The 21,567-nt window shown below is 39.6% G+C and overlaps 1 pseudogene; it reads right to left on the bottom strand.

Annotated features, from left to right (window-relative positions):
* Positions 1-19,484: 19,484 nt before the first annotated feature.
* Positions 19,485-20,853, bottom strand: LOC147418419 (uncharacterized; annotated as a pseudogene).
* Between the last annotated feature and the right edge of the window lie 714 nt (positions 20,854-21,567).

Genomic DNA, 21,567 nt, shown 5'->3' with positions numbered 1-21,567 from the left:
GCTAAGTACAATTAAGCATTACTACTCACTCCCTCATGAATTCCTCTCATCAATGGCTTGAATGCTTCAATGGTTTTCAAGGAAGAAAAGGTCCCCTTTTATAGGTGAAGAGAACCCCCAAGGGTTTACACAAGAAGAGAAGAGACAGTGTGAACAGAAACTAGAGAAGTTGGAAATGAGTTGTCCCTGCATGATGTGGGCAGATTGGGGTCCAATATTTTGATCATATCTCCTCAACCGTGGCTCCAAATAAAAAAGTAAAAATATAGGCAAAAAATACAGCTCATTTAGCTACAACTCCCATTTTCTATACTGATTCATGTGAAGCTTAGAGGTGCTTAGTCACTGTCCAAGCTTGTGGGAGAGGGTGATGTTCTTTCCTGAAACAAACTCAGTAGATCCCTAGTTTCTCTAGTGAGAGTGTGAGCCAATGCTTCCGTTATCTGTGCTGCAGCATTAGGTGCGACTTGAAAACTGACTGTGATAATTACCTCGGTGACTTGAGTTACCCGATTCTCAAAGTAGAATAGTGTTGATTCTCTATTGTGTAGAGCTCCTTCCATTTTGTTGTTGTGGGTTGGTTGTAGGTTGCGGACATGGTTTCGACCTTCTCCTTCTTCTTCTTGGCACTTGGCCTATGTATATCCACTGGGTTTGGCGTGTTGGTTGACTCTCCCACTGCAAATCGATTACCGTTATGCCTGGCACTCGAGCTTCGATGGAGATGCGGAGTTCGTCTAGTTGTGCTTGGAGCTCTTCTTCTTCTATCGTCCAATTAGCAAATCCTGCTAGCCATTCATCCATTCACAATAGTTTAGGGGTTTCAGTCTTGTAAACTGAAGGGTTTCATGAAAAGATCCTCCATGGGGGCACCAAATGACGGGAGCAAAGCGAACCCCGAACCCCGACGGCCTTTAAAACACCGGGGACCGAATGGCGCGCCTCGAGCTTGTCATGGTAAAGCAAACAGGGGGCACCATCTAGCTTCAATGGCTAGGACGCAAACAACACACCACCATAACAAATTTTTCATCCAAGAGAGATGGATGCTTGGGAGCACTGATGAAGAGGAAAGGGAATGAGATCAAGTGAGAGAGAGAGAGAGAGAGAGAGAGAGAGAGAGAGAGAGAGAGAGAGAGTGAGGGAGGGGGTATAGCGGCTTGGTACTTAGGCACCACAAAAGGATGGCGAATCCGCACACCCTTCACACATACACAAGCTCACTCCAAACACAAGACTAGGTGGCGATTCCGCACACCTGACATGGGCAAAACATTGCAAGAAAACATACTCACAAAACCTCAAGCTTTATTTAGAGAATAAGCCGATGAAATGGGGAGCATAGGGTAGGGGAATGAGAAGGGAGAGCGTGGTAGAGCACATGGCGGATAGGTGGGAGTTGATGGCAAAGACTCGCACGAGGGTTACGGCCATCATCATTCATTTAGTTTCCCTTCATCTTCCATAGCCCAAGGGTGTAGAGGTCATGCTTAATACGAGCATGGTGATTGCGGTGATGGTGATGGTGTGGGTGTGTGTGTGTGGACTAGGCACACACAGTGCATAGTGTACTCTTTGGTGATGGTGTGTGTGTGTGTGTGTGCACTAGGCACACACAGTGCATAGTGTACTCTTTGGTGATGGTGTGTGTGTGTTTAGTGTGATGGTGACCCCTCTTTATATAGGGGAGGAGGGGGGAGAAATTCTAGAATTTAGAAATGAAGAAATCATTATCTACATAGGCCATGTGACTGTGGGCCCCACTTGTCTGGCTGTGTGTATATGTGCCAGAACAGCACTCTCATGAGAGAGAGACTAAGAGAGAGAGAGATGGGTTGATGAAAAAAAGTGAGAGGTGACATGGAGAATAAAGTAATTACAAGAGGGGAGAGAGGGGAGTGTGTTCAGAGGTGAATCTGTGTGCAGATGTGTGTGAACACAAGAAAAATCAGGTAACCACCGGGTGGGGATGGGTCTGTGGGCACCTTTTTCAGTGAAACTGAGTGTGTGTGAGTGTGGGGGAGGTTATTTAGCTACAAGACAAGAGACATGGCACCCTTTAGAGAGAGAGGGGGGTATTTGGGTCATGGGATATGATAGGAGAGAGAAAGAGGGGGTGGGGTATACTATTTTGGAAGATATGGTAAGTTGCATGTGAGTTAGGGTGCATTATTGGTGAGTTATAATGCATTATTGGTGAGAGGTGGGGTAGCTTGAGGGGAGAGAGAAAGGAGAAAGGACAAGGGGAAGAGAGAGGGGGTTGACCTTTTGAGTGGAGGAGAGGAAAAGGGACACCCGGCGGGGCAACAGTGAAGAAAAAGGAGGCAAGGTGGGGATGGGCTACCCCGCAGGCATGAGGTGGCCTATTTTACCTTTCTTATATATTTACATAATCATACTTTATTTTTTTTCTTACTTTTTCTAATGCGTTTTATCACTCCCTCCCTAAGAGGGGGTTTTCATGGGGTGGGGACGAGAGAAGAGGGGTATGGGAGCTTGGCTTGTGAAAAGCCCCCATCATTAGCCCTCCCCTTTTGGCTAGAGGCATTCATGTCTCTAGCTCATCTGTTTCTTCTTTCGCTTAGTTGTAGGATCCGATATCGAGTTGCCTTCTGAACTAGCCATTCCATTTGGCCATTGGTGAGATTTCTGGGATATTCCTGAATCTGTAACAGGTCCGAGTGATAACTTGTTCCTTGGAATAGTGTCGGTTGATTAAAGGGGAAGCCCATGGCTTCCAGAACTTTGTGCCAATGTCCTCTTGGATCCCAAGTGAAAAATAGGATCATTGTTTGCAGTGTACGAACTATATTTTAGTGGACTTGAAATCTAAAAATTGAAAGAGATGCAGACTTTTTCAATAAGTTTTGTGTATGTGTGTGTGTGTGTGTGTGTGTGTGTGTGAGAGAGAGAGAGAGAGAGAGAGAGAGAGAGAGAGAGAGAGAGAGAGAGAGAGAGAGAGAGAGAGAGAGAGAAGATACTACAAGGTAGTTTGGTTGTGCTCACACGTTGGCTTGGTTTTCATGAGGACTAAAACTTAAGTGGGAGAATACGCAAGGTGAAGTGAAATAGAGGAAAGATAAGTCAAAGATCAAAGTAGTCCTAGTCATCTTTGGTCGCTGAAACTTTTTCTTGGAGATTCTCCAAGCTCAACATTTTGTTGTAAAATTGCTTTGTATATGATGAAAATAGTCGGTGATAGTCCTATTATTTGTCTTCTTTTTTTTTAAGTGAGAGAGAGAGAGAGAGAGAGAGAGAGAGAGAGAGAGAGAGAGAGAGAGAGAGAGAGAGAGAGAGAGAGAGAGAGATTTAAGCATCTTCTATTACTTATTAGTGCTCTTCCTAGTGGACATACATGGTAGCTCTTGGTTTGGCAAGTCTCTATCATCTGCAAAAAATACGATGTCAATATGATGCAACCGTTTCCCTCATCCAACTAGCAAGATTTCCTTACCACCTTGTCTTGAGCAAGCACAAGCTCAAAAGAGATTGAAATTTGCGGCAAACAAATTATGACCTTCTAAACATCTGCTAGATTTTTCCAAACAATAATCCAAAATGGAAAGGAGTCGCATCTTCCCATCTTTGTGAACTAAGCTGTTTAATTGATCTATAGTTAAGTTTCCAAAAGAACATATTTTTGCTAGCAATGGTGACATGTATAAGGACGACTAGATTTGTATAACCATGATTGGGGAGCAATGGTGCTGCCATTTATTGTTTGGGTTTCGAGAAAGCTCTCTCTCTCTCTTTAATATCTCTTTTTAGAAAAGTATATATATGTGTGTGTGTGTGTGAGAGAGAGAGAGAGAGAGAGAAACTCACTTGATAACTTTGCTCGATTTTGAACTTGCTCCGATAAGTTCGCTCGATGTTTGGTAGAACTCGATTCGTTGCTACCCTTAATGTCGGCAATAGAAATTCTATTGGCAGTATGGCATCAAGACCATAAACAAGGTTAAAAGGTGTAGCATTGAAAGCTGTTTTGAATGAAACTTGGCAAGCCCATAGAGCAGCATGGAGATTCATTTCCCAGTCTGTCCTTCTTGAACTAACCACTTTAGTCAGCACCGAGCTAAGAATTTTGTTCGCATGCTCAGCTTGTCCGTTTGCTTGTGGGTGATAGGGAACTGATTTGTTATGGATGACCATAAACTCATTAGCAAATACTCGATTACCTCATTGAAGAAATGAGTTCCCAATCATTGACAATTTCTATTGGCAGTCTATATCTCGTGAATACATACTCATATGAGAATGCAACAGTGGTTTTGGCATCATTCTTTTGAGTTGCTTTAGTCTCGACCCACTTGGTCAAATAGTCCGTAGCTACAACGATATATTGAGCTTGAGTTCTATAAGCAGGTGGCTGTATTGGCACAACAAAATCTATACCCCATTTTGCGAAAGCTCTAGCCCCCATCAATGGTCTTAAGGGCAGGCTATCTACACGTGTTTCATTTTTGCTCGTTGACAAGCATCACACCTTCAAACATATTCTTTGGCATCTGCAGAAAGTGTTGGCCATTATATGCCTGCCATCAAGATTGCTCTTGCAGTGGTCTCACTAGAAAAGTGACCTCCAGCTAATCCAGCATGTGCTTGTTCTACAATCGGAATATACTCGTCTTCATTTGCACAAAGATGCAAATGTTGATCATTATCTCTCCACGATACAATTGGTTCCTAGTCCCTTGCTTCAGTTTCAATTGCTCTTTGACGGCGTTTACTCATATCCTAAGGAAATGCTCGGCTTGATAAGTAGGTAAATAGATAGTTACTCTACTTAGGAACACGTGACATTTGAAACAATGTCACATGAGGTATGGGTGCTTTTTTTTTGACATTGAGGACAGTCCTTTACAAAAGATCGAACATCACTCCTCATAGTCGACCAAAATACTCCAAGTCTCAAGATTCGTTGCATAGTTTGGTCTTCCGCAAAGTGAAGTCCTACTATGGTAACATGTGCTTGACTTAACTGTTTTTTTTCTTTAGGATTAGCGCATAAGAGCAGTATTCCATCTCGATTTCTTTTGTATAGCCTACCAGCTAGTAATTGATACATAGCCGATTGCTCAATTAATCCGATTGTAATAGGAAGTGGTATTTGTGAATCCACTTGAGCTATTGCCATCAATGACACCATGTTTTTCAACCATCGAGGTATCCTTTCCACGGAGAACAAATAGGCATCTGGTAGATCATCGTCTACCCCTTCAGGTGATTCTCCTGAAACAATCCTTGACAAATGATCTTCTTGTTGATGTGTAGTGCCCTTTTTTACAACCACAATGAAATCAAATTCCAGAAGAATGATGAACCATCTCACTATTCTTCCTGTGCTGCATGGTTTGTTGATCAAGTACAACAAAGCTTGGTGGTCCACAAAGAACAAAAACTTGTTGGCTAATAGGTAATGTCTATACTTTTTAACGGCATAGATCATTCCTAATCCTTCTTGTTTGGTGGTGATGTAATTCTTTTCTGCCACGTTCAACTGTCGGCTAGCATAAGAAATAGGAAAGTCAATTTTCCCATCTCCTGGTTGAGCTAGTATACAACCGATAGCAAAATTGAAAGCATCTGCATATATGTGGAATATCTTATTCCAATCTGGTGCTTTCAATATTGGAGCTGAGGTGAGAGATCGCTTAAGCTTCATGAAGGATTATTCACATGCCTCGATCCACTCAAAGTGTGTAATCAAGCTATACATGGGTTTTGCAATTATAGCGTACATGTAGATGAACCGTCGGTAATATCCACAATGCCCCATGAAGGCTTGTACCCCCTTGACTGTTGTTAGTCTAGGCAAAGAAGCAATGGCATGAAGTTTTTTCAATATGAGTAGCTATGTCATTTTTAAACACTATATGTCCAAGAATTTTTCCTTGTCTACCCATGAACGTGCACTTTTTAGGATTTAAGCAAATCCTATAAAGTCTATATTTTTTGAATACCTTTTTGAGGTGTTCAAAATGATCAACCCGGATTGATGAATGTACGCATAGATCATCCATATATATTTCTAAGAATTTCCTTAGATATTCTTTAAAGCATGGCTCATCAACCTTTGAAATGTGGCTGGAGCATTAGTTAATCCAAACGGCATAACCCGATAGACAAAAATACTCCATTCTATTGCATAAGCAGTTTTATGCTGATCTTTTGGGTCAACCAAAAGTTGATTGTATCCCGAAAAGCCATCTAAGAAGCTGTAAGCTTCTTTTTCTGCAACTCGTTCTAAAACATGTTCAGTGATTGGAAGAGAAAATTTGTCCCTAATGGTAGCTGCATTCACTTTTTTGAGATTAACACACACTCATAATTTTTCCATTCTTCTTGGGTACTACCACAATTGGAGACACCCAATCTGTGTGTTCAATTTCGTAAATGAATTCGGCTTCCCTTAGTTTTTCAATCTCTTCTTTTATCTTCCTGGCAAATGTTTCATTATATATGTATGGCCTTTGTCTACTTGGTTTCACATCATCTCTCATGGATATGGTATGTTGACAGATTTCTGGATCAACACCCTTGAGATCCTTGTAAGACCAAGAAAAGATACCTTGGTATTCTTTAAGCAATCTTAGCAAGAGCTCTTCTTCTTTCTCTGTTAGGTCGTTTGCAATGTAAGCAGGTCTATGCTCTTCTCTTGGTTCAACTAGATCTATCTTTTTAGCATTTTCAGGCCCTTCGTAAGACTCACCCTGTTTCCGTAGTTCCCTAATAGGTTATTCGACTATGATTTTTTGATCTTGGAGAGTATACTTTTTGTAATGGGATGGAACACTCATTACATCGTTACCATCCTCTTTCGTGATTTCCATTTCGATCGTATATATCTCCTTTAGAGCTTTTTTCAACTCTTGATATTTCTTTTTTTGCTCAACTCGTGTCATGATTGGCTTCTTATCCTGTTGGTTTGCTTGAGTATCCTTCCTTGATTTTCTCGATGTTTTAGACATTTCTGGGTTTTTGTTTGAAGGATATTTGCCAGTGATTTTGTCATTAACACAATCATTTGCATCTATCTGTATCACAAATTGTGTTCTACTGGAGACTGACGGCATAGGTCGTGTTTTCAAGTTTCTGGTGTCTCTTTTTCACCTATACCATTTTTGTTGTCTTGATTTTTGGATAGGAAAGTCAAAAAACTTTTCCTCCCCTCCTTTCAAGAGTAGATTAGCTCTCACATGTTCTTTTTCTGACCCCGAATCTTTTGAGGTAGCTGAGTGTTCATCTAACTCATCGGTTGCATCGTAGTAGAGGTCTGAAAAGATTTGTTGAGCTTTCATGAAGTCCTTGGGTTCCTCATTTTTGTCTTCAATGTTGAGGGTTGAAATCATTTGGATGGGAATTATGTCGTAGCCATCCTCATTGCAAAATTGAGTAGGCATAGACATATTCAACATACATCCATTGTTGCTAAAATTTGAGTCCACTAGAATGACTCAAACAAATGCTCTGGAAAGGGTTCAGGTACATAGGCTTCTTCTGTGCAATCCCTTTCTAAAATACATTCTTCTCGTTTTAAACTCCCATATTCTGAAGCTCCACATATCCAAATAGGATTGTCTTTGTTTAACCAGGATGGAAGCTTAGTTTCAGCCGAAGAGACTGAATCAAACTCTTGTATGGGTGTTTTCAAGATATCTTTATAAGTGTGATATTTTAGATTTACTTTTGTTATAGATCCCACTTGCTTCAAGTACAGATAATTGTTTCCCCAATCTTGGATAAGCTGTACCTGTCGCATGAAAGGTCTTCCCAATATGATTTCATAATTGAGTTTTTTTCCAAATTCTACTATGGCAAAAGTGTGTTGATATTCAATCCATAGGAATTAAATATCACTTTTTCAAGCAGTCGTAAGGGTCTTTCAATGTGTACGTCGGCCAATTGCAATTTCATTCGATTTTGTCTAATGGATGGTTGTCCCCAGGATTCCCATACTGCTTTCGTGGCTATGGCTATGCCTGCTTCATTATCCAGTATTGTCATGCTTTCAATGTCATTATATTTCACTGGAAGGGTGGTGTTTCCTTCTTCCCCTTCGTAATATTCTCCGACTTTGTTCATTGGAACAGATCGAATCTCTTGGTTGTCCATTTTGTTTTTCAAATTTTCCAAATTTTTTGAGATTATCCCCGTTATCCCCACCTTCTCTAGGATTTTTTGTAGATCATTCCATAAATATGGTTCAATTTTTAACAGTTCTCCCAAGGTAACAGTGCATTGGATGGGTGTAGACATGATTGAATGAATGTTGTCTACTTCTAGGGTCTGTTTAACTCTTTTTACTTGAGTGGTCTTACACACTATGGATTCATCTTCGTTATCTCCCAAGTAAGAGGGTAATGTTTTTAAGGTCAATGGTTTCGACATTCCTGAAGCTTTAGATCGGCAATCCCCATACAAGGATTGTATATCCATATTCATATCAGAAGGTAGGTTATCCAACAAAACTTCCTCTATAGGAGATGACTTTAGAGTTAGGCTCCCATCATTAATCTCTCTAACTTTTTTCCATAAATATCCTGGCCAGTCTTCCTATACGAATGGAATTCTATCTAAGGCATCTTTGCTGTCCGGCACTATAAGTTCTGGTTCTTTTGTTTGAAGGTGGGGTTCTACCACCACACTGGGTTTTTCTTTAGTGTCTCTTACCATAAGCTCTTCAGGTTTTGCGATACTTTCAAGCTTGGGTTTTTGTTTTTCCATCATTTCTTGCGCGATTCTTACCAAATTTTGATAAGCTTCCAGCTTAGCTGCTTCCATGTCTAGAGAAGGATAGTTTTTCTATATTTTTTCCATGTTTTGGTATGCTTTAAGTACTACTTGGTAGGCTTCCAAGGCGGCATTAATAGGCTAAAAAATTTTATCAACCAAAATGGATCCTCCAGATTTCACGGTTGTTTCCTTGATTTCACTTCCAGTTTCTTTCACCTTTTCCTAGAATAGCTTTTTTGCTTTCTCCTCGATTTCAACCCGTTGTTTTTGTTTTGTCATCTCATATCTTTTGCTTCTGCTTCTTTTGATCCTTTGAGACAAAAATTTCGTATTTTCCGAATCATAAGAGGAGTTGTGTTTCTTTTTCTTAGCCTGGGCTTTAATGATTACCTTGATTGGAACAATCGGTTCACTCTCCGATGAGCTACTAGGTATCACTTGGACTATGTTTACTGTTGTTTTACCCTTGTTTAAAGAATTTTTAGGACAATCTTCCGAAAAGTGTCCTCCCTTTTCACAACATTGTATGCAATAGGCTTCAACTGGCTTGAGTATTTTGTCAGGCTCTGGACATTCATTTTTCCAATGATCATCTGCACCATAGTTGCGACAGTTTCCCGTTCTTTGCTTAATCATGGGTCTTACCATGGGAGGTCTAACACCTTGATTAGCTACATAATACATTGGTGCGACTCTGGTGGAACATAAGTCACCGTTTCTTCCATTGGTGGTGGATGTGAATTATACCAATCTCCTTCTACCATTACTGTAGATGGACTAAGCTCTGCATAGGGTGTAACAGGCACTAATGCTTGTTCATCTATGAGTCCTTTGGAGTGCATGTACTTTACAGGCACTGCATTATGTCATGGGTACGGAGATTGTTGATCCAACACAGGTTGATGTCTTTCCATACCCATTGGTGGTCTTTGAGCTTGGGCCATATTAGGCTGATATCTGTACATGGGTTGTCCTTATGGCCTCATAGGCACGTACTGAACATTCCCATCATACTTTGGTTTGAAGTAGCACTCCTGGGTCTCATGGTTGGTCCATTCACCATCAATTGCACACTATTTTTGTGGCCTAATTGGTTGTCCTTGTTGACGTATCCCTTGTCCCGGTCTCCTCGTAGGTGGTTTGTGCATGTTGTTCATCATGTCGTTCATCCTTTTGAGCATATGTTCTATAGCTGAAAATGGTGCTGCAGCAGCCGTTCGCACTTGTGTTGGTTTAGTGGATGCTGTTTCTCACTTTGGTTATCCTTAGGGACATCTTCTTTGTTAAAAATATCACAATTGTCTCCTAAGTCAATAGCATCTGACACACACTCTTCTAGGGTTGTATGCTTTTTACTATAGAATATAGCATGAAGTTCTTTGTTTAGTAGTCCCTCTAAAAACAAGGATATGAGTCATTTTTCTACAGGTATCTCTAGCCCTGGGCATCTGGAAATGTATTGTTTCATTCGAGTTGCACAATTCCTAACAGACTCACCATGTTTCTGTTTAAAGCTGTAGATTTGAGCTACCGTATTATGTTTGATCCCCGTTTTGAAACAAGCAGCTACAAATCCTTGAGCTAATGTGTTCAAGTCCATGATTGACCTTGCTGGAATGTTTTGGAGCCATGTCAATGCTTTTCCTTCTAATACCATTCCAAACCCCTCGAATTGAGTATGGAAATCGAATATATGTTCTGCTCTTAGAACTTGCTTAAAGCTTGATAAGTGGTCGTATGGATCCTCTGATCCACTATATTTTCTGACCCATTTTTGAAAATCATCTGGTCTGACGTGTCTGTTTGGTTCAACTCTCGGTCTCCTGGCAGTTGGTCTTGTTCCGAGTCCTTCAAACCAGTCTGTTGGAAATAATGACTCATGTAGCCCTGGACTGGCCTTAGTGTCACCTGGTTTTCTTTGTGATGAGGTGGTTTCTGGTTTCTTAACATTACTCTCAAATGATGTCTCACGGTGTTCATCTCTTGGAATTGTTTCTGGTACTTGTCCCAATATCCAATCCCTTATGGAATACCCTTGGTATTTGGTTTGTTCTACCTCCTCAGGAGTCATCGTAACAAAGTTGTTGTTATAACAATCCCTAAACAGGTAGGTTGGTAGATCTGCTGATCGCTTATATTTGATCTTGAAGATATAGATGATCTTCATGGATGTTAGTTGTCCTGATTCGGCATGCAAAGTCCACAAAAGATCTTTTATGTTTCTATCCTCCCAACAATAGACTCCGATCCTAGGATTATCCGTACTAAGCCATTTCAAAGGCTTCAAATCTACTTGATCATATCCCTCAAATTCTAAAGTTGGTGGTCCTTCTTTTGCTGACATATCTGGGATTATGGTGTTTACTTCTAACTCCCATTTGTCTATCACATCAGGATTTTTGACTTGTATATAATGAGTTCCGTTTCTGTCCATGTATATTTTTTCTTGTTTGTTTTCCCTAATCTCTTCTTGGAACTCAATACTATGATCATCAATGCAAATAGCATACTCCTCGTTAGGGTCCAAGTAAACCTGGGCTCCATGGAGGTTAGTCTTATAAAAAGAGAGTATATGTTTATAGCGCATTGTCGTTCCGGTTTTTGAGTGAGTCGAGTAAGAAGACATTTCAGATGTTGAATTTGAAAAAGTGCCTGAGACTTCTTCAAGGATTGTGTGCAAGGAATTGCCTTGATTCACGCTTTCTTCGGTGGATACTCTATTGGAGGTTTCTCTAAATATGCCCTGATTTCCTAGTACACGACCAGATTTAAGGTTCATATAAACTTATGAAGCCCTGGATAGAGTACTTACCTTTGGATTGACTTGTTGTCAATTTCCACTTGATTCGATTGCAGCTTTCTATCAAGCTACTGATTCCTTGTGTGCAACCTGATTCCTGTACAAATTTGATCAAGTTAGCTATTCTTCTATAAAGACAGTAGAGTTTTTGCTAACTCTCGTCATTATTCTATGTGCATCACTTCAATTCGAGCTATGGGAGTCAGTAATTGACTTTCATATTCAATTTTAGCAAAAAATCAAAGGATTAATCTACATCATGGAAACTGAGTGAACATGTACTAATTTGGATCCGATTGAATCCAAAATTGATCGGTGGCTTTATATTATGCTAGTCTAACACTTTACAAGTTCAAAAGTCAAAATTGATGTCCCTGGGTAGCAATAGTAAATAATTGCAATTATTTACTTTTGCTAGTTTTTTGCACTTTTTGGCTTGGTTTGGAAAGTATACAACCTGTTAAAGTCCCTGGACATGTTTCAACTAGTTTGGACAAAATCTAATCAAGTTCATCAACTGTTTTGTGTTCGCAGACTCTGATTTCAAGAATCCGGCTTAGGTCTCACTTTCGTGGTTCAAATTTCACCAAAATTGATTTGTGGGGTCTACTTGATATGCTTGACATTGTGGTATACTCAAATTTGCACAATTTTCAAGTTTTGAAGTAGATGTAAATAATCATGATTATTTACTCCAGCTAATTTTTTGCAGATTTTTGTCCCAACTTTGACACAGATCTGTTAAGCACCTCAAGTTAAGGTCACTAGCCAAGTTTCATCAAGTTTGGACAATTTTTGGTCAAATGGTCATCAATTTTCCGTCCGCAGACTAACTTTGCAAATTTGGTCACAATTTTTAATCCAGTGATCCAAATCTTACCAAATTTGGTTTGTAGGCTTATTACAACATGGTAAAACTAGTGATATACTGACTTGGTCAAAAAAGTTAAAAAATAGGACAGATGTAAATAATCACGATTATTTACTATTGATAATGTTTTGCATCTTTTTGGTCAACTGACCATGAACACATGTTTATCACATCAATATAAACCTATGAATCAAATTTCAACAAGTTTGGACAATTTTTTTCCAAATTTATACTCAAGATTCAGAAAGTCAGTACAAACTTTAGTTGTTACCCAGTTTTTTGCCAGTTTGGTGATCCAAATCTTTTGTGCCTTTACAAAAGTTGTTTGTATATATGCAATGAGTCAATGGTATGAACCTTGGTCAAATCTGAGCTGAAAGTTAAGAATCACGATTAATAACTTCAGGCTTGAAATGAACACTTTTTTGCAATTTTTTCAAAGACAGTCTTTACATGAGCTATTTTAAGCGTATGAATCAAGTCAAAACTTACTTTGGCCTAAAATTTCAAGAAAAAGTAAATAATCTGAGTTTTGGCCAACTCTTGAAATTTTTACCTCGAAGTGTCCTTGAGCTTACCAACTGGTTTAGACAACTTTTTTATGCTTACTCTCCAGTCGGATTGAGTGGTTTCGAGTCTTTTTGTGCTATTTCTAGCCATAGACCTGAAATTCTATAACTTCCAATAACAACTCACAATAATTCTTTGAGAGAGAGAAATGTTATGAAATCCACCTCGGATCCTACTTACCCTACTCTTAGATTCTCATGCAATGGGGTTGTGGAAAGTGTTCACAAACACTCATTTTCTTGTCTTTTATGGTTTTCTGAGCATTGATCTTAAGACTTGTCTCGTCTACCAATCATCCTCAAAATCTTAATCTATTTCTACAATCCTACAATCCTAAAGGCACTCAGAAAGTACGATTACTTCCAAGCTACCTCTACACAGCAAAAGACGACAATCTTAGGCTATGCGGTTTCTAAAAGAAAGTTTTGAACTCTACGCGATCCTAGAGGAAGTTAAAGGATAACTTCACAAGATGCTCGTGTTTTCCCTAGTTTAAGTCTCTTCGATCCCCGGCAACGGCGCCAAATGTGGGACGCATGTCTAACCTCACTATCTTATCTTATTGCAGTATTAGCGAGAACCATGATTAAATTGTCAATCCATGGGATGAAGGTGACTGGACTAGTGCATAGAGGCTGCAAGAGGTTGTCAATCTCTCAAAAACCAACTAACAACTCGCATCTAACTCAAGCTACACTCAAGTGACTGAAATCACCAAAAGCCAATCGCTCATCGGCAAACAAATCACATCCGTTATAGCATCAAATGACATCCAAACGTAACAAAACTTCTAGAACATGTTTATAAAACCTAAGCACACATGCTTATGGTCTAAAATCCCACTTTAGTTCAAGTTTCAAAATCGCGATTATTAACAGCAGTGGATTTTTGACCTAGTCATTTTCGACCCAGAATGCATCTAAATACTTAGCAATGATGTCCCAATACCCCTCCTATGCTTAGTTTTTGATTTGAAGTGTAAATTACTAGCTATGATGAAATTAGACCGCGGTTCGGCGACGCCAAAAGCTACGAAATACTGTGATGTGCTTACGCCAATGCGTAGAGCTCTTACCTGCGGTTGCAATGCAACAAACGCGACTGCAATGTGACAACCGGGGAGGGAGTAGGAAGCGCGAGAAGGAGAGGAGTAAGCGTCGTTAGCTCACACTGTGTATTTCATTATCCAAAATTTAATAATAACTTACAAAAATTGGCTTTTATACCTTAGCCAAGGTTTTGGATGGTCAAAACTAAATCTGGGAGTTCTACCAAAGATGGGTAATGACAGGTTGATACAATCTGGAAGCTTGTAGCACCAGCTCATTAATTACAGAGTTTATCCAAAAAAATAGGAGTTACAATATCTCGATTTATCAAAATAATAAGTGTTTTACAATGAGAACTCCGAAAAATGGGTATCCGTGCTAGCTTGCTGCTAACATTTTGTTCCTTATAGCTTTTGGAGAGACACAATGCCAAGTCTCCACCATACTTCTAAATGGAACTCTTGCATGACATACACTATATATTTAGCGTTTTCACTATATGTCTCATTGCAAGAAAAAGGAGAGAGAGGCATAAAGTTAAAATGGGGCATAACACAAACAACATCTGTTTTCACGATGCTAGAAGGACAAAGAGCCACGTGGAACATTGAAAGGCTCAACACAGTAAAAGAAAAGGGATGTAAAATATAGCATGGTTGTAGATCCTCAAAGTAATCTTAGGATCCCAAGATTATTTTTTATCCCAAGATTAGCATTTTTAGATTTATAACCCTGTTGCCCCACGTCTAAAAACACACCTATGTCTAATGGTTTGGATGTTGTGAACTCTTACCTTGGTGGCGAGGATTCAAATCCTGAGTACAAGATGATGGGGCATCTTGAGATTAGTATTGCATCTCGAGGTTAGTTTTTTCCCACACTAATCTCAACATCTTGACGATTGTTTTTATCAAACAACAATGGAGTATTTCCATGATTTAACTTTGAGAAAGCATGGAATCAATGTTACACTTTCTTTTACCTAACATACTTGTAATTGAACTAGCCATAGCTACAACAATTGTTAATTATGTTTGAGAGATTTCCATGTGACATGAAAAGTGAGGTGGAATTTGTTGCCCATCTCCCCTTCTTAATCTTGTCAATATACTACATCTTTGGTGCTTGGATTAGGTACTTAAAGTTAATTGTGCAAATCTTTTGAAACTTTGGAGGTCGTTGAATCATGATCTAATGTTTGAAATGCATTTCCTTGATATTAAATGGCCGCAAACATGATCTTGGATGTTGGGGCTGAGGAAGCCCTTGACAATGGGTAATGAATAATTTACAACTAGTACTAACATAGTGTCAACAACTATGAGTTGAGAGCCTTGGTTCATGAGATGCTCTAGTCTAATTGATTCATTTTCTCCCTCAATTATTAAATAGAATCAAATTGATTCAAAAGTTTGATGTGCCACATTAAACTTTTTATTTGACTCTAATAGCAAGATATCTTGATACCTAATTTCTCTTTAATGCATAAAATAGATTTGGATGTTTCAATTTGATATAATAAACAAAAGTTTACTCTTGGAGGAACAATATTTTAATATTTTGAGCATTTAATGAGGGAATTTCTTTTATCCACACGATGTGGACTAATATATTGTTTCTTGATTTTGTTACAATGTGATTCTTTTGCAAAAAAAATGGTCTCATAGGTGGTAGTCTAGTTAGTATTGGCTAGAATTTGGTGTTTAGGATCCACTTACAAGGAGGGGGCGAGCCATGCAAGAAGGGAGGGTGGTTGCTTGACCACTCTCTCTCCCAAAGGGTATCTCTTGCCCAACATGCAAGTAGGACACATGTCAAGCCCCTAGTTAGGTTACCCTCATGGTGTGCCTAAAACCTATTGGCTGGCCTTCCAAGGGGTCCAATGATAATTTAGTGGATTTAATTAATTGTTTTAGCATTTATCAAGTCCTCTCTCTCAAAGGGGAAAGGGGGACAGGTGTCCCAAGCCTACCCTTGTTGCTTGATATGCCCTTGATTGTGATTGGCTAGGCTAGGAGGAGTCCGTTGAGCTTCAAGCATGAGCTACAAGGGGAGTTCAACCAAACCAAGATAGGGGGTTGCTTGAAGGGTATACTTCCATTGGTATTGTGAAAAGTGCAAGAGCTCCCTCTCCTTCTCCAAGCAAGTAGAGAGGTTGAGAGCCTACACCAACACTCTTGGCTATGGAATGCAAATCCAACCAAGAGCCATGCTTCAATGCTTAAGCTTTCCATCTTCTCCATATTCATTACTATGATATTATGTATGCTAGCAAGAAGAGTGATGATAAGTGTGGAATTTATTCTTTCTCCTATAAAATGTTTCTTCTTCCTCTTCCCTACCCTCATTCCCTACTAGCTCTCTCCACCTTTGAAGGTGTTTGAGGTCTTGGGATTGAGGCTTGGGATAGTTAATGCTTTCCACAAAGTTTATGTTGTGCTCGTGATGCATGAAGCTTTCCATCTTCATTGCATCACCTAGGTCACAAGGAACACAAAGATTGTATTGTAACAAGTCTCCCTTCATGGGAGAAACTATAATACAAATTCCTATTGGAGGGGGGACCGGATCCACATAAATCCGGTCCTCAATTGTTTTCATGTTCTCTAAACTCTCTATCTTGCAAAAGTATTGTTCATGACAAGTTAACTAAATACTATGTTTATGTTGCTACCATCAATTAAGTTCACCCACTATGCTCACAAAGTAATTCCACAAAAGTACTTTCTCTAATTTTCGCTACTCTCAAAGTTAATAGGCCATTTCCATTACATTAGTATCAGAGCATTTGGTGTCTCTTTTCTTGCTTAACAAGAGAGGTCCTTAAGTAGCCTATAGATGGTTGATTTTGTTAATCATATTAGGGTAAGTGGGACTGGGATCTATTATCGATTTTGTTGAGCCCAATATGTGGGGTATGTGGCACACCTCGAGAGCTTTGGACTTAATAATGGGGTCTTTTTAGACTTGTTTATGGCTTTACCATTATTGAGCCATAAGAAGTCCAAAAGGAGCTAGCCCTCAACAATGTTGCAATATTAGACCCACTCCACTACTCTCTATAAATAACCACTTTGAGCCGTGGGTGTAGACACTTAAGTGCCAATTTCCAAAGGCTAAGGGGAGTGGCAACTAAGGTTTTGAATTGCCAAAGCATACACTAAGTAAGTACACAAATTTTGTGAACATGGCTGACAATAACCAAGGGAGTAGAATGAATGTTGATAGCTTTAATTTTGCACATGAAGGTGCTAATGATGATGCCCCCATGTTTGTCAATTATCTTGTTACTAGGTTGCAACAAGCTATGGGCAACCCAGCTTTGCAAGCCAAAGTTACTCAACAACTTCGCGCTTATGGGATTTCCCTTCCTTTCCAAGAGGAGAGAGAGCTTAGGAGGCCTCTTGAAGAGACCCCCAAAAGAAGACTCTCTGCCATATGAGAAGAGGAATCCAAAGATCAAGAAAGCAATGAAACTTTAAGTTCCTCTGAAGATGTGGCTCCACCACGTAGATGGAAATCTAGACGATCGCCAACTCCTCCCAAGAGGAAAAGATCAACAAATAGTCCTTCTCCTCATTGTTTCAAAACGGAAGAGAGGAAACAAAGGAAGAAAAGGGCAAGAAAGAGGTCACCCTCTTCTCCTTTTTCTTCACCTTTCTCCTCTTCCGATGAAATCTATGGCTATTCTCCTAGAGAATACAAGAGGGGAGGACATCGCGCATCATACCCTGCATGGCGAAGGTCACAAAAGCTCAAGAAGTTCAAAGAGGGAGAAAAGAGTATCTATTTTCTCACCTATGATGGCACCTTTGGTGCCACCAACAGAGTATTGGCCTTTATCCAGCAATTTGATGCGGCCTTTGGAGACGAGGGCTTCATGGAGTCCTCCAACCTATGCCATGTAGCTATGCACTTCCAAAAATCGGCTTGTCAATGGTGGGCTAGCCTTCTTAGCAACAGCGAAGCCCCAAAGACATGGAAAACTCTACGAGTTTCCATCATTAAGCAAATCCTTACAAGCGATGCAAAGGACAAAGTGCTCATCAAATGGTGCAGTTTGAAGCCTATCTCTCATGAGTCTATCCACAAATATGTAGACAAGTTTTGGGATTTACATCTCAAGGCTATTGTCTTCCAAAAGAAAGACTTCACTGAGCAAAAGCAACAATTTTGTGTGGGATTACCTGAAGAGATGGCCGAATACGTCAACTCTCAACGGCCTGGTTCTATCACCGAAGTAATCGATCACACCATGGTTCCTTCATGCATCTATTTTCAACAAGGGGCTAGGCAGAATGTCAAGACCATGGAAAACAAATACAAAAATGATGCAAAGGGGAAAACCAATGCCCAAAATTCTTCCCAAGGCACTTCCAACAACAACAAAAACAACAATCGGTCCAAGGATAAGGGAGTTTACAAAGGCAAAAGCAAAATCTCTCTTGAAATTCTTGAAGCTTTTTGCAAGGACCATAAGTGTTTTAAGTGTGGGGAGCAAGGACATGGCTATTATTCTTGCCCCAAGAAAAATGCTTGCAATGAGACTCCAAGGGCTTCCACCATTGAAGCTCCAAAAGAGGATGCTCATTGCAAAGGATCATCTCTCTCCTATGCTTAGGGAAAGGTAAGGGAGCATGATGTCTTCATCCTCTTTGACCCTGGCTCTACTCACAACTTCATATCAATGGAGTTGGCCACCAAGTTGGGGATTCAAGCTTTTGAGATGGGAGATATTGTAACAGCTGACACCAAGCCTCCGTTACTCCCTTGATTGGGAAGTTGAGACTTCATGTCCAAAGCTATGTCGACAAAGAAGACTTTTTCATCTCTCCTCTCCAACATGAGGATGCTATCCTAGGGGTGCCATGGTTTGATCGCATGGCTGCCAACATGAAGTTCCCTGAAAGGAGAATCTACTTCACCTATAGGGGAAAGAACATGTATATAGATGCTAGTGAGAGTGGTCGTACTATACCACTTGTAAATCCTCCTGCTTTTGATAAATTGAATGATCTCTCTCAACAATCATACTCTCAAGAGAGAATCAAAATTCACTCCATAATCAGACTCATTGGAGAACACAATCAAACAACTTCAAATAGATCAAAGTCAGAGCAAAGAGAAAAAGATCACAGTAAGAAAACTCCATTGATCAAAGCTTGGTTACATCTCGACTCTTGTGTGTTTGTTACCCACGACTTCCACCATAAAAAGAGTTACATACTGTCTAGCTAAATCTTCTTGTTTGCATACATATCCGACTGAGCAAAATCCAACCTAACCATATACCAACTAAAGCTAATTCCAACCACCATGATATAATCCAACTGAGCACTATTTTGAAAATTCTATTACCCTTTAAATGCATGGCACATCGTGGTGGTGGATTTTGTAGAAATCCGACTCAAATTTACATATCCCTTGATCCAAAAACAAAGTATGACCAAAAACAGCTTCAAAAACTACATATGCTACTCAGTCTATACATGCTAAATCTTTTTTCACTTCTTGATAGCTTCAGAAATATCACCACCTGCAACTGCATCAAAAGAATTTTCCACATGTTGAGAATTCAACTTGGATTGTAAAATCTGCTAACTCACTGCCATGTAATTCTATTTCAGGCTCAATATTCACTTTCTGCTCTAATTCTTGCTCTTTCATCTCCTGCAATGGTTTTTTTGAACATTCAGCTAAGTCTGATTTCTACTGCTCCTCTTCAACTACCACCTTCTCGTTCTGTTTTGCTTTAAGTTCCTAGACCTGCTTTATGCATTTCTCTCTTTCCTTCTTGAGCTATTCCAACTCCATAATCAAGTCAGCTTCATGTGTACTGACAAAACCAGTTCTGACCATTTCATAGGGGTGCTTCAAGATAGTGGTCAATCTCTCCTTCATTGCTATCCATGCCTCTTGCATTGTACTCTTCAATTGTTTCCTAAGTACCTGCACATCCCCTTCTGAAATCAATACTCATTGACATCTAACTCCTCTTGATTCAAAACCTGCTTCTCCATATCCAACAAAGGTTTAAGCCTCTGCTCAGACATCATATTCTTGGCCTGCAAATCTACATCTCTACTAGCCAATTGCTCTAGCTCATGGTTCACTTTTCCTTCTAGAGTTACTGTCCATTCCTTGAACATCCCCAAAGACATTTTGACCTTTGCTATTTCACTCTTATGCTGCATCAAAACATCGTGCATCTCATCTTTATGATTCAACTTTAAATTCTTCATCTCCAAGTTCAAATTATGCACAATGTCAAGCTGTTCTTGCAATAATACTTGTACATCCCCTGATTTTGACATGGATTGCACCTGGTTGTCTAACTGTATTTGCTGCCTGCTCAGAAACTGTTGAACCTCTCCTAGCATGTGTATATCCATCCCTGCATCCTCAATGGAAACACTCTCTTGCACCTTCTTGATAGTGTCTGGTTCAATATTCAGCTGTCTTACTGCTTTGAACACTTCTGAATCTACCTTTCTTTTCTTTGACAGTGTGAAGACCTTTCCCAATTTGGTTGTTGTTGGCACTTTCTCATTAGATGTAATGATTGGAGCATCCAGATTCTTCATGGATTAACTCATCACTATATTTTGCACAGCCTTCAATGCTTCCTCCTCTGAATATCGTGCTTGTACCAAAAACCTAAAGGAAGACATCTTTTCCTAGTTTTTCTGCACATCTGCTGGCAGCTCTACCTTTTGGCTTGAATTCTCATCATCCTTCAACACCTCTATTTTGCCCAACAATCCTGAACCTGTTTTCTCACCTGCCCCCTTATGTTCACTAAGGGATTTGTTTGAAAAACTCAACATAGCTGATAAAAATGCAGATAACCTGCTGCAATTTTGAGCCTTTCTTTTATCTGACATATATACCTCAGCTGTAATTTTTTCATACAGCCAATTTGCCCAATTAACTGTACCCCCTTACTCTGCAGAACATAATTGTCCATAGTTTTCCTTTGACAAATAGTCAAACTTAATGAGAAACCATAATCTCCAAATACCATTTGAGCTGCTCTCTCCTTGCATAATTTACATTCTTCAGCATGTACTACTTCCTATTACTCTTTGTAGGCCCAAACTCCTTTTTCAATAAAGCTTCAAAACAATTAGGGATTGTGAGGATACCTTTCAGTGGTAAATGAAATACATGTGAAACCAATTACGGGGTAAAGGCTACTGTGCTTGAAATCATACCTCTGGTTTCCCAGAGAATATCCAGCTGAGATATAAAAGGTACACTCTTCTTTGTTAGATGAGTAAGAGGTAGACAAACATTTGCCAAATATCTGACATATCTAGCATGCTATTTCACCTGACCAAAAAATCTGCTAACTTCCTTCACATTCTCTGGGCTTTTTCTCTTTTAATAACTTCAATCTTCTTCTCATCAATAGACATCCCTTCATGAGAAACCACATGTCCTAAAAGTACTCCACTTCTAACAGTAATAACACTTTTAAAGGTACATTCTGAATTGTCTACACCTTTCAAAACATAACCTCAAATGCTGTAGATGTAGTT

Source organism: Adiantum capillus-veneris, chromosome 30, assembly GCF_014529385.1.
Source record: "Adiantum capillus-veneris isolate H3 chromosome 30, ASM1452938v2, whole genome shotgun sequence".
NCBI lineage: Eukaryota > Viridiplantae > Streptophyta > Polypodiopsida > Polypodiales > Pteridaceae > Adiantum > Adiantum capillus-veneris.
The sequence above is the reverse complement of the archived record's forward strand: the minus strand, read 5'-3'. Positions and strand labels throughout refer to the sequence as shown.